Raw genomic sequence first — 12,598 nt, 5'->3', positions numbered from 1 at the left:
TCCTCTTTAGGCTTATTGGTGTGTTTTATTACCAAACTGTCATCTCTTTTACTCATGTTGTTTTTTTTCAACGACGACTGAAATAACAGGACAATAATGGGATGACAGCATAGAGCTTGTCTTCACATAGGTGTATTCTAATTAGGGGTGGACAAATAAATTTCCTGACCTGTAAATTGGCCCAGATTTCTTTAACTTTGACTGTCAAGAGAGACCAATCTCATGCTGTCGGGAAAGGTCTGAAAGTCTGCCACTGTCTGTTTTATTCATGTCTGGATGTGTGCAGTTAACAGTAGTCACTCTACTGTTACCAACTCAGAGGATTTGTCGCTATACTGTGTGTAGTGACTTTTCTGACAAAAAACAAATCGGCATGGAACAAAATCAGAATTGGCTGGCCAGGCTTTTTAAAGATGATTGGCAAGAAAACTTGAATTGGTGCACCCCTCATTCTAATTGTCGAAATACACACAGATACCTTTTGTTGCTAGCTTACACTCGCGACAGAAATGTACAGGCAGGTAGTGCATCACTAAATGTTTGATAGACTTGTCAGTTAAGCTTTTGCAGTCAAACTTTGTAGTTAAGACATGCTGGGATTTGACTTCTTCTATGGATAATTTTTTATTATTATTTTTTTTTTGCTTTCAGTTGTTGAATACAGGCAAATTTATCTGCAGCTTCACCTACTGTTTAAAGTAAGAACTGCAGCCTCTGAAGTGCTGGTATTCAAGTCAACAGGGCGTTCTTCACAGTCAAATTATCTCAAGACAGCTGCTATGTGGAGGTATAACTACAGCTTAGACCTTCTCTTATTGTCTGCTGGCCACTGGCTGCTCAGATTTTCCATTTTAATTGTTCTTCCATTCATTAAAATCTCAGTTCTCTGTGTTTTTCCATGCTTTTCTGTCTGCAGTTTCCATTTTAGACAATTTCATTTCTTCTCCTGAACAATGCCTGGAATGATCTGTAATATTCAGGCTGCACTACAATCCAGCATGATGTCTTTAAATAATGGCCACCTGTTTGACAGAATGAATGTCTTCACTGATCAAAATTTTCACAGTTTTGATTTTGAACACGGTGCTTTCAATTAGCGTTTCCATTATATCTAATAGGCAAGATGGATATCATGAGTGTTGAATCTGCTACATTTTCTTGACATGTAGAAAGATAATGTCTACCAGACAAAGTGATATTTATGTATTTGTTTATTGCAAAAGATGAATAGAAATTGAATCCAAGTCTATATTTATAAAACAGGTCAATTCCAATTTCATTTTTGCTGAAAACATTTTATTTTTTATTTTTTGGTTGGGTATTCATGTAACTAAACCTGAGTGCAGTGAGACTTCTGTGAAGGGTTTACGAGCCCATGCATGCACAGAAGAATGTAGATGTCACACAGCAGCGCTCTGTTTACGGAACTAATAATGATTTTAAAGTTTATTCTGACCGTATTGTTACAAGATCATGGCAAATGATAAGTTGCGTAGCGACTTAGGAGGAACAGAGGAGGGTGGAGGGGTGTTCAAAACAGCAACCCACCGAATGCGGTTCAAACGCCTTCATAACACAAAGGAAGCTAAGTACATAAAGCACAATTAATAGTAATGGCCGTTTTTGAAGCATTGACTGCAATTTCTGCATAGAGCTCTGTTTGGATGCATAGTCGGACCAGGTGGGATTGTGATGTGATGTGCTTCACTGACACAGACTTCTATCACAAGTTTATCATTTTCAGCCATTGTTTGTGTCCAGATTTACTGCTTCTTGCTTTTTCTGGTGCAGAATTCTGACACGTCTCACATTAATGACTTAAACGTCAGATTAAATGCGGGATGTCCGTTCAGACAGCATTAGATACATATCCGAATTAGTACCACATATGGGAGTGGCACAGGTTGTATTTTTTGGGGTAAAAAGATTGAAATTGGGCTATTAAGACTGTGGTGAAAACGTTGCATTGACCTACTGTGTGAATGTCACCTATCCACTTCTGTGCAATGCGCAGTAAGGAAAAGAAGTTTGTAGATTGTTTTTGTTTGTTTATTACAGCCAACAAAAAAAAGTTCCTCTGTTATTCTACATTTGAAGAGTTCAGATCCTGTAAATGTCAAACTGCAGTTCCGTGCAGCTGACCGCTGCGGCCAGGAGATTCACTCCTCCAGTAACTGCCAGGCCTGCCCAGGTGACTGCCGAAGCACTGCTGTCTCAACATTGTCCAAGACCATTAGTCACACCTTCCAATATGTGGGCAGCAGCCATCGCACACACTTACCGCTGTGGGACCCCCTTGTCCTGGACCTGACTCTCTTCCCCTTTCCCATAACTGCACAAGGGGGTCCTTTATTGGCTTGATAATTGGAGTAGACGGTGAGCTCAGGAAATGAGTGCTGAAGCCGGGCCCTGAGACAACAAGGTAGTTCTGGGAGAGGGGAGTGGCAGCAGACGAGATATCAGCACTGCAGCTTTTTCAGCCTGTTGAGTCAGTCAGCCTCGCTAACCTTGTATTCCTGGGATTTTAACAGTCCGACTTTTCCCCTTAACTGGAGACATTCTGCTGCATTCAAGGCCACCTTCTCACCCTGCAATGTTTGCTCAGATCAATAAGAAACGCAGCGGTTAAAGTTCAATCTTTAACCCCCTAAGCCAGTTCAGTCGCTGCTCCTATCGCGGCTAAATGTGTCTCACGGTTGTTTTTGGGAGAAATAGTGGAAATGACGGAACAGCTTTTACTCATGAGAGCAGTGTCCTTGTTCAGAGCCTCTCACTAATGTTTCTCCACCATTTAATAACAGCAATGAAGTCTGTTACTTCTCTGGTGCTGGCAATTACGACTGAAAGCGTTTCTATTTGCTTGGCCTTCATGAAAAGTGCCCATTATTTATGACATAAAGGAGGAATTTGAGTGCGGACTGATTGTTGTTTCATGGGGAGAAGGTGAACATTCAGGTAGATTTCTGGCTGCTTATGATCAATTCTCCTCAAGCCTTTATGCAAGAGGCAGCAACTCACTTTGTTAATGGACAAGCTCCATCAGTCTCTGTCTTGTGGTGGGGTGGGTGGGGGTTTGGTGTGTGAAATGGTTGCCTGTGTTTCAAGAGGAATTTCATCAATTCGCTCAAGCTGGGAAATCTTGTATCAAAGGAGATTTCCAAACTGTTTCATGCATTGATCTTCCCGCTTTGCACCGTAGCATACTAATGGGTTAATTTAGTCTGGTTGATACACCGACACGACACTGTTTAATATTGCATGCGCTGTCCTGACAGCCTCCTGAAGTGTGGAAATCAAACATTGCATCATCCGCAGCTGTCCGCACATGAAAGCGCCGCCGCGCCGCGCTGAGATGCCTGATAATTCAGATGCTCTTCGTGTCCTCACAGATTCCTCCGTGGGTCGTCGAGCGGCGCATCCACTCCCTCGCCTGCTCTCGTACGAAGTCCTGGGCATTCTTCGTGTTTTATTTCAGACAGGCTGGGTTCTGTTTCGTTGGACTAATTACACATCATTTCCCCACAGCCACCGTGTCAGGGTCACCTCTGCCTCCCCCCCAGCCCCCCTCCCTAGGACCAAGCGCATGAAAAAAGTTTAACCTGGGTGCATGCGGGTCAAGTCAAAACATGGGTGTAATTGTTTCCAGATGTGGCACGGGTCAGTGCTGTGAGGTGTCTGCGTGTGTGCTTCGGTGTTGCAATGAATGCGCCAGAAAGTACCCACTTCCTGAATAAATCTGCCCTTTGCCCCCTTCCATTCCTCTGTGCCCTGGTTTATATCGCAAAGAACGGCACAGATACGCCGAGGCCGCTTCAGACACGGACCTGGAAACATATTATTTACTGCAAATCAGGCTGGAATGGAGAAAAACGGAGAGGAGCCGAGAGATAAGGGCAGTGTCCTCCATGGTTATTGTTGCCCCGGGTGAAGATGTGTAAAAAGTCTTAAAATATATGCCTTTTTTATTTCAATAGCAAAGTCTGACACAAAGATTGTAGAAAAATCCAGCCTCTTTTTGGATATCCTTCTAACGCTGTTCAGACATAATTTACTTCAACAAAGTCTCAAGCTCTAATAACTATAAATTAATGTAGTTCCTTATAAAATCATTCCTTATAAAATGAAGAGTTGCTTCTCATGCATTTTCAAAATGAGAAAAGACCAGAGAACATTGGCACATCCAGGAAGTAGAGGCAGTAACTCAAACTTTGAGACCCTGGTCTGGAGTCTAAAGAGGGTTGAGTGACCCGTCTGGGTCGGGAAGGGGCGCTGACCTGAGTGAGGGAGTATCTCACCTAGCTTCATAAGTGGAAGGATATTTTGATAAAGATAAATGATTATTCACTAGACACAGCCTGGATTCAACCTTTATTAAATTGACCACTTTAACATCAAACAGTGTAACGATATTTAAAACTCACAAGACGGTATTTAGTTAGTAATACTTTCAAGAAAACTGGAAGTAACTAAATTTGTGCTGCAAAAATAAATTACCATCTTTTTCTGCATTTCTTTTTTCACCACAAACTCGACAAACTTTTGTCTTTGTTTTTCTGGTTTCTTTTCTTCTCTTCAGACAACTTCACCATATCGCCAGACATCCAACCATCAGTTGTTATAGTGATGCTTTCTGCCCCCGTCTGTATCTGAGCAAATTGTAGTTCTTATGTATTCATGTCTTGTGTGTCACTTTGTTGCCATTTATTGTTCCAAATAAATAAATAATTTGAGTTTTTCCGGCATCTTCTGCTCGACCTTCAGAAGAAAATCTCTAAAATTGGCATTCTGCAGTTTTTCTGACTATAATTTGTTTCCAGGCTTCTGCACTTCATTTCCAGTGCCGTTTGACGTTTATTACATTTGAAGGAAGAGCCTAAAACTAAATGTAGGGGCCACACTTTATAAGAGCCTGAGGTTAATTTTTCTAAACATCAGCAATCCCGCGTCTGACCGCTACTTTTCCTTCCTCGCCCCAACCCCCTCTGCCCCGCCCCCACCACACTCTGACAGGCACATCATCATCAGCTCCACGCTGACGGGTCATAGATTTATTTCGCGAAGGCGAATGGGCCGAGCATTGTCAGGGCTTCAGTCCGAAAAGATTACTGCAATATTTTAGTAACCCTTGCTCTGAGAAAGTAATCAACACTCAAGGGACTGGAGTGGTGAGGTGGTGGGGGGCGGGGGGTAATAGAGGAGGAAAACCTCCTCGTTTTTGTATTCTGAACACAGCCTTGACTCTATCTCTTTCACTTAATCGTACATTCTCATGCAAATGACTGACCCTTGCTGTAAGGTACGTCCCATATGTGAAGAAAGAGATTTCCCTCTATAGAAGCTTTAAACGAAGCAAAAAGATCAATTGCAGATCTGTCCGTGCTCGTATTTTACCCAGTTTTGTTGATAAAATTGAAGAAAATATACTTTGCTTTTGCTCGGCTTCGTGTTTTATTGTCATCAGGCGTACGGCGGGTGGGAGTGGTGGGAAATAATCACCCCCACATTAACCTCCGCACGCGCACGCTCTCGTGTTCATTACTTTTCACACACATTCTCCCTTCAGTCGAAGCAGCAGCCAGCGCTCGCTCTTCCATCTCCTCTCCCCTTTTGTGGCAAAACCAGGGGGACGGAGGGCGCTCTAATACCCGGGGCCCCAGGTGTTTAAACAGCCAGCCCCAGGCCCTTATCTCTGCATATCAGAGTGAGACAGATAACCCTTGGCAATCTTTCTTAGTAAACCAAGAGCAGATTGAGGCCCGATAGCACTTCCAATGCGTTTGTTGCAGGTGATAACGAAGTATGCACACACAGGTGTACATATAGGCTGGACTCTGAAGAGAGGTCAAGGGAAGGTATAGAGATCGTTTCCAAACACACACTGACTCTTGAGTGGTTTCTTTGGCCACCGTCAACCATTAACTGCCTGTTTTTATAGTAGTCGCAGTAGATTGTTGGGTTCTATCGGCCTGCTGATAGCAATAACCTGCAAGAATCCAAAGAATAGAAGTTGGTGAATTTGCTTGAGAAAGCTTTTGTTTGATCTGATTTCATTGTTTGTGATATTTTCAGCTCACTTTACTTTGTTCTAAAATAACAAATTGAGCTTCTGCAGCATATTAAATTGTAACATATTTGACACTTCAAGTGGTTTTCTTTTCGTCTTTATTGACTGGCAAAACACTGAAAATCCCCATTTGTTTTGCCATTTAATGCATCAAAACCGAAAACTCCCACTTTTATTAGTCATTGAGCACAACAGCAGGCGGCGTGTTTACTGATGCGATATGTTTTAGAGTTGAGGAAAAATCTGCTAAAGTTTAGGAGGAACATGAAAAGAAAGAAAATGTGCAATTGGCCCAAACCAGGAGAAGCTGAAGAAAACCAGAAATGTGTTCAGGCTGGTAAGAGCTGAATAACATATCTAATAGAAACAGTAACACAACATTAATGTGTGCAATGAACAACTGCCAAGATGTAATATTTGGCTTTCCAGTTTAAGGTACCATGAATTCTCCCTGAGCATGCGATGCATATTTGAACCAAATATAGACTTATACATACTGAGCCTTGCAAACAATTACATATCTCTTATTTTTTTTCTATATTTTGTCATAGTGGAAGCATAAACCTCAGTGTAATATGTATACATTTGTATTCAGTTTGTTGTTTATTTTTATGGTTAGGGTTAGGTAGTCTTCTGCAGCCACCAACCGGTTCTTCTGCTGGTTCTTCCTGTGTTTACTGAACTTCCTGTTGTCTTCTCCTCTATTCATGGTGAAGAAAAGCATTCTCGAATTCCCCAAGTGTGGGACAATAAAGCATATTTCTCTGTTTCCAAAGTGCGTTTGAAAAATGTGTTTGGAGTTGGGCTGAAAAGATGAATCTACCACACTGAGTTTTAAATATAGGCCAATAAGTTCAGCTTCAGTCTCATTCTTTATGATGCTGGTTGTTCTCTAATGTTCTCTAACAAACTACTGAGACCTTCACAGACCAGATGCTGTGGCTAAAACATAAACAGTAGAACTGCATCATGGTGCAAATGTGAAGTAATGGTCCGCTAGCAATTTGTAATCATAGCTAGCTTTGCCGCCAGTGTAAAAAGTGATGCTAGCTTTAATGCAATTGTGACTTAAAGGTTTTACTGTTAGTGTCATCTAGTTTGTTTCACAGATTGTATTGGAGAAGTTTTAATGACGAGCATGTTTCTACAGATGGTGTGTAATGCCGCACAAGTTGTCTGTGGCTAATTGAAGCTAGCTTTGTTCCCAGATTCCATCATTCTTGTTCTTTTTTTTTTGTTTGTTTGTCTTGCAGTTGGAATTTATTACAGTTTCTTGAGAAATTTTAAAATAAAACCCCAAAACCTAATAAAAAAACAAACATAATTCCCTAATCGTGCACAGATATATTACCAGAGAACATTCTCATTGGTTCATGTCTAGTATCATTTAAACTGGACTATCTAGGGGTTCGCTGTATTATTATCATCAAATTGCAGAAGTGCCAACTGCACGACTCTTGGTAACCAAGAGCATTTGAAGGCGATGCTGATTAAATATAGAAATAAGCCACAGTAAATGTCAAATGCATCATCGTCCAATTAGCAGCTGAGTAAGCCTTGGTAACAGAAGAAGCATCTTTGGGGTAAATTTGCTCTTTTTTTTCTTTTTTCTTTAATGATATGCTTCACTGAGTTCTGTTTACTTGAATGGCAGCAGGAGTATCAGTTTCTGATGCGCAGCTGCAGAAAACTCCTAATGACGGGTGTCGTGTGGAAATGACAGACACCCAGAGCTGTGGTGCTGAACCCTAACCCAGTCGCCGTCACCGCCGACAGCGTCGCCACAGCTCCTCTGTTTTCCTTTGTTGAACGTCGTGATGCAAATCGAGCCTCAGTCTGTACTGTCAGGATGAAGTGATGGAGTTATGGGCCAAACTTTCTGAAACAGGAGCACCACAGGAGTAAAGGGGCTCTCGGTCCCAACCTGTGAGTCTGTAAGCATTTTTCCTGACAACAAAGCATCCATTACATGTCAGTGGATTACCCCCTATTTGAAATCACTCTGTGAGCCAATTCTTCCCAGCTCATGCTCACAGTATAATCGGAGTACAAAAACGCCTCTCCAGAAACTTGAGCCAGAGACGGCGGCAGAGGGCTGTTTGACGTCGTCTTCCTTTTTATCTTTGCACACAGGTGCTTCCTTTGCCCTTCTGGGCGGCGAGGTGTTTGTTTTTGCCCCCGAGGAGCTCCCGATTTGACCGGGCCCTCAGTGACGGCAGCTGCTGGCTGAGGCCCAATTATAGACAGGCCTTAAAAGGCTCTGGTTGAACCGTAAAGATTTACACCGCCATCGCTCTGATCTCAGATCTGGGCTCTGTCCTCACTGTCAGGATAGGGAGATGTATCGATTAAAGATTTAACACAGGGAGGGGATCCATCACGTGGAATCGGCTGCACAAACTACAAACGCACACCTTAATACACATCAAGTTCTGGATTCTTATTCAGGCTGTTAATAGCTTCAGGTAAAATTGATTGTTTTCATTTTACTTTGGAAATATTGAAGTGAAAGGCGTCTCCAAACGGAGGTGGAGGTAGTTCTAATGGCAGTAGGAGGAAGCGATCTAATCAGGAGGGTGATTAAAACGGCTTCGTTGGCCAGATAAGAGGGAAGGGATGCACACGCGTGATAAAGTTAGTGGCTTTACTTGGTGTGACCAGGTGCCTCAGTGTTGCTCAGGAGATGTCGTCAGACACTGAATGACATCAGGGCCCCATCTTTTTCCTCCTCTGGGGCCCCTTTGGTCAGGCAGAAGGTTTGCTGTAGAAGTTGGCAGTGTGTGTATGCGGGCATCAGTGCAGATTGTGTTCAAATGTTAATTCCAGACTGTTTTAGCTCTGTGTAACCAAATTTAAATAATAAACAATACATTTATTTAACTGACTCGGTGAGGAATTGTGCAAATTGATTAGGATTCTTCACTAAATACTACAAAGACTGTCAAATGGCTAAAATTGCAACGCTGTTCCTTCTGCCGACAGAGGAGGCTGTCGCTGTGATGCTCTTTCTGTGACATCTGTAAAAACAAGAAAGACGGAGCAAGTCCATCCGAGTATGGATGAACTTTAAAGCTTAGTAAATGTAAAAGAAATTTTCATTTGCACACCTACAGGTTGAAGCAAAGATCCTTCTGAGTAATTGTTAAATAAATAACCTTATCCCTAATAATAAGCTCAGGCGCACTTGGGTTGTCCAACACAGACACCCAAGAATCTGCTTTTGGAGTGGCCTAATCAAAGCCTGGATCTAAATCCGATTGAGGCATCCTGCATGTTTTAATTCTCTTCCTGGTTTAACACACCTGGAACAAATGATGGCTCGTTAGAAGGCCTAAGACGAAGATTGACATGCAGAAAAGGTTGTTGGTGCCTCCAGGGAGAGAACTAAAATGTGCAGGATGACATGGCACAGGTTCACCAAAGAGGCAAGATGACTAAAAATGTTTGGAATATTTCATATATTTCTGTACATGTGTTGTGGCTGTTGAGGTGTGGGGCTGCTGTCCTAATTTAACTGCTTATCAGGTGAGATGCAGATGTGTTATCAGTCTTCACTTCCTGATGTGTATCTGGGGTTCCAGAGGCTGTTAGTCACGCTGTAGTTTATCTACAAACGCACATTGAGCAACTATGAGGGAACATTCAGCAGAAGTTCATCTCTGTGAAAACTTTCCTACCGTAGTCCGGTTTGTGCATCATCGTCAACTTTCCAATGGAAAGCAACAAAGTCAATAAATTTTAGTTCAGGTTCATAGCGCCCCCCGTCTGTCCTCTGTTCTCCTGGACCTGAACGCGCTGGGTTCTAATCCCGTCGATATCCCATTAGCATCCCCTCTCTGGGTCCCCGCCACATGAAAGAAGATGTGTCGGTTCCTTCTCTCTGATTCTATCAGTCTGGCAGACTGTGAGCAGGGCCGCCACAAAGAGAAAATGTGCTCCAGCTAAGGGGCCAAACCGAGTGTGTGTGTGCGTGTGGAAAGCTGCCATTGCCACCTCAGAGGCCCCCAAGCCTCCCTGGGAAGTATCAAAAACGAAGCCCTTCGTGGCTTAAAGGGAGAGAGCTTCTAATTAGCCTCTTTGTTGCCACTTGAATGGTTCACCAGAGATTGGCAAGGGGCCCCAATGGAGTGATATCAGCACGCTAGGAAGCTGGTCGTAAAAAATTAGCCCCTATTCTCCTCGACGTCACCTGTCACAAAGGAGCCCTCAGGTAGGAAAATGAGGACATGGCAACACCATGTAGGTTTTTTATCCAGCTCTTCAGGGCCGGGGGCGGCATGTTGCCTCAACAGGTGAATTTAGGATTCAACACGTATTACCTCACTGATGAAGTGGTCTCCCTCTTATTCATCGAGTCAAAACAAGTCCAAGTGTTGTCAAACTATTCAGCTTTATGCAGTTTTTACAGTTCTTTCCTTATTATGTCTGGATTTGTGACACTCAGGTTCATTGTACGCGTTATAAAAAACATTTTGGAACATGTTGAAATGTAACAACTTTACATGTCAAGATTTTGGCACAGAAAACAAGGTCTTTATTGTTAAAGATTGGATAATCAATACGATTTTAGCTCTGGGGAAGGCAAATCTCTCCTTAAAAAAAGAAAACACATATTTAATTATATTTTTTATTTATTTTAAATAATTTTTTGGTACTAGAGGCATTTATTGATGGTCATCAGACAAAGAGAGAACGATGAAAGACATGCAGCCAGCGTCTCAAAGTCGGGAATCGAACTCAGGACCTTCCTGTATATGGGGCTCCTGCTCTCCACTACACCACACAACGGCCCATTTAATATCTAGAAACTGGTGTTGGTAATGAGACCATGCTAACACAGAGTAACAATACCATGGTTTCATTTGTGTTAAAAGACTTTTTGTCTAATATTTATAATTATTTTGATTCTGATACATGGAAGCACTTATGGAAAGTTAAAGGAAACATGAAGGACTTTTAGTTATTTTTCAGTATGTGAAAAATGATTTAAAATCAATGCATTATTCAACGCATTGATTTTAAATCGGTTGTAGATATTTTTAACATAAAGATTAAAATTGTATTTAAGTGTCAAGTAAAGAGATTTCCTTCAGGTTTCAGCTCAGTCCCTCAAGATGCTGCCAGGCATTTTTATACCAATGTACACAATGATGGAAAACCTATGCACCAACATAGAGCAAAGATTAGGTAACGTTAGATATAGTTGTAAACTAAATATGATCATTGAGCAGAGTATCAGTTTTTTTCTGCAGTTTGACTAGTTTTAATTCAGGGAGTTGAAAAGCTGATGTAATCTAGTTACTGTTGTTTTTCTAGTGCCTTTTCCAGGAGGCACCTGGAAGCAGTAGTTAGCTTTTTGGGCCAATATTGCAAACCAATGGATACCAAAATTATATACATATATGTAAAATCGACCACGCAGCACAATCCTGTGTGCTGCATCAGTGTCGCTGCCCCCCCCCTGCTTCTGGCAGTTTTCCCAAATATAGTTTCCAATTTCCTAAAAATTACAACAGCACCAGAAATTTAATTTGAAGAATTCAAAGTGTACAGATAGTACGGAAAGCTTCAGTCTTTTCGAAGGTGTAGTTTTTTTTTTAATCCCATAATTTCATAATGCAATAGATTAGAACCATGCAAAATTAAACAAGTGATATAACTATTCTATAGCGCTTTAAGAAATACTGAAGCTACTTTCATGTAATTAAAAAAATGTGAAAACTTTCTCTGCTGCCTTTTAGATTTAACTGCATTAAAGTTGTCAATGTGACATTAAATAGATGAGCAAAATGAATATTTCCTTTGGCAAAGGAGCCCTTTAATTGGACGACTTTTTATATTTAAATTATCTTACAATATCTAATGAATGGCTAGAATTGAAAATGATAGTGATATGTTGTGTTGAAGTGATTAGAATCTCAGAACTACATGCTAGGTCTCTATTTTGAGTCTTTGACAAATATATATATATATATATATATATATAAGTCCAAGCGTCAAAAATCATTTGTTTAAAAATATTTTTTGTGATGTATTGTCCAAAATTCTTCTTTAGTAAAATATTCTCTTAAAATGTTGCTCATCCAAAGGTGAGTTCGTCTCTTGTCTTTTAAGAAATTACTAATAATGGAGATGATTGTCTTATCTCTATTAAAAAGAAGGGGAAAAAAATCCCTCAGACTTGGCGTGGCAGCTGCCACGGCGCTCACCGAGCGGCATGGCAGCAGCACAATGAATGTCAAGGCGAGTCGCGGCTCTACCGCTGGCCGACACGTTTTAAGCTCCGCTGTAATCCAGGAGGGATCAGTTGGGTAAATCATGGCATAAAGCTTAAAACCATAATTGATTTATGTATTTGCTGACGGAAGACGCCTAGAGAGATTACCAGAGGGAGAGAGCTGATGATGGATGTGGCCGATACACCCCCTCCCCGCTCGCTCGCCGGGGCGAGGCAGGCGGTAAGGCAAGCAGGCAGGCAGTAAGGCTGGCTGGATGGGTGGATGGACGCTTATTTAGTTGTGGATGAGTTCAGCT

The 12,598-nt window shown here is 41.7% G+C and overlaps 1 protein-coding gene across 6 annotated transcripts in view; it reads left to right on the top strand.

The window, feature by feature from the left end:
• The window catches only part of zbtb16a (zinc finger and BTB domain containing 16a), a 188,171-nt gene that overhangs the window by 19,617 nt on the left and 155,956 nt on the right, over positions 1-12,598 (top strand). The gene's annotated exons all lie outside the window — the stretch shown is intronic.

This window comes from Gambusia affinis, linkage group LG15 (assembly GCF_019740435.1).
Source record: "Gambusia affinis linkage group LG15, SWU_Gaff_1.0, whole genome shotgun sequence".
Taxonomy (NCBI): Eukaryota; Metazoa; Chordata; class Actinopteri; order Cyprinodontiformes; family Poeciliidae; genus Gambusia; species Gambusia affinis.
The sequence above is the reverse complement of the archived record's forward strand: the minus strand, read 5'-3'. Positions and strand labels throughout refer to the sequence as shown.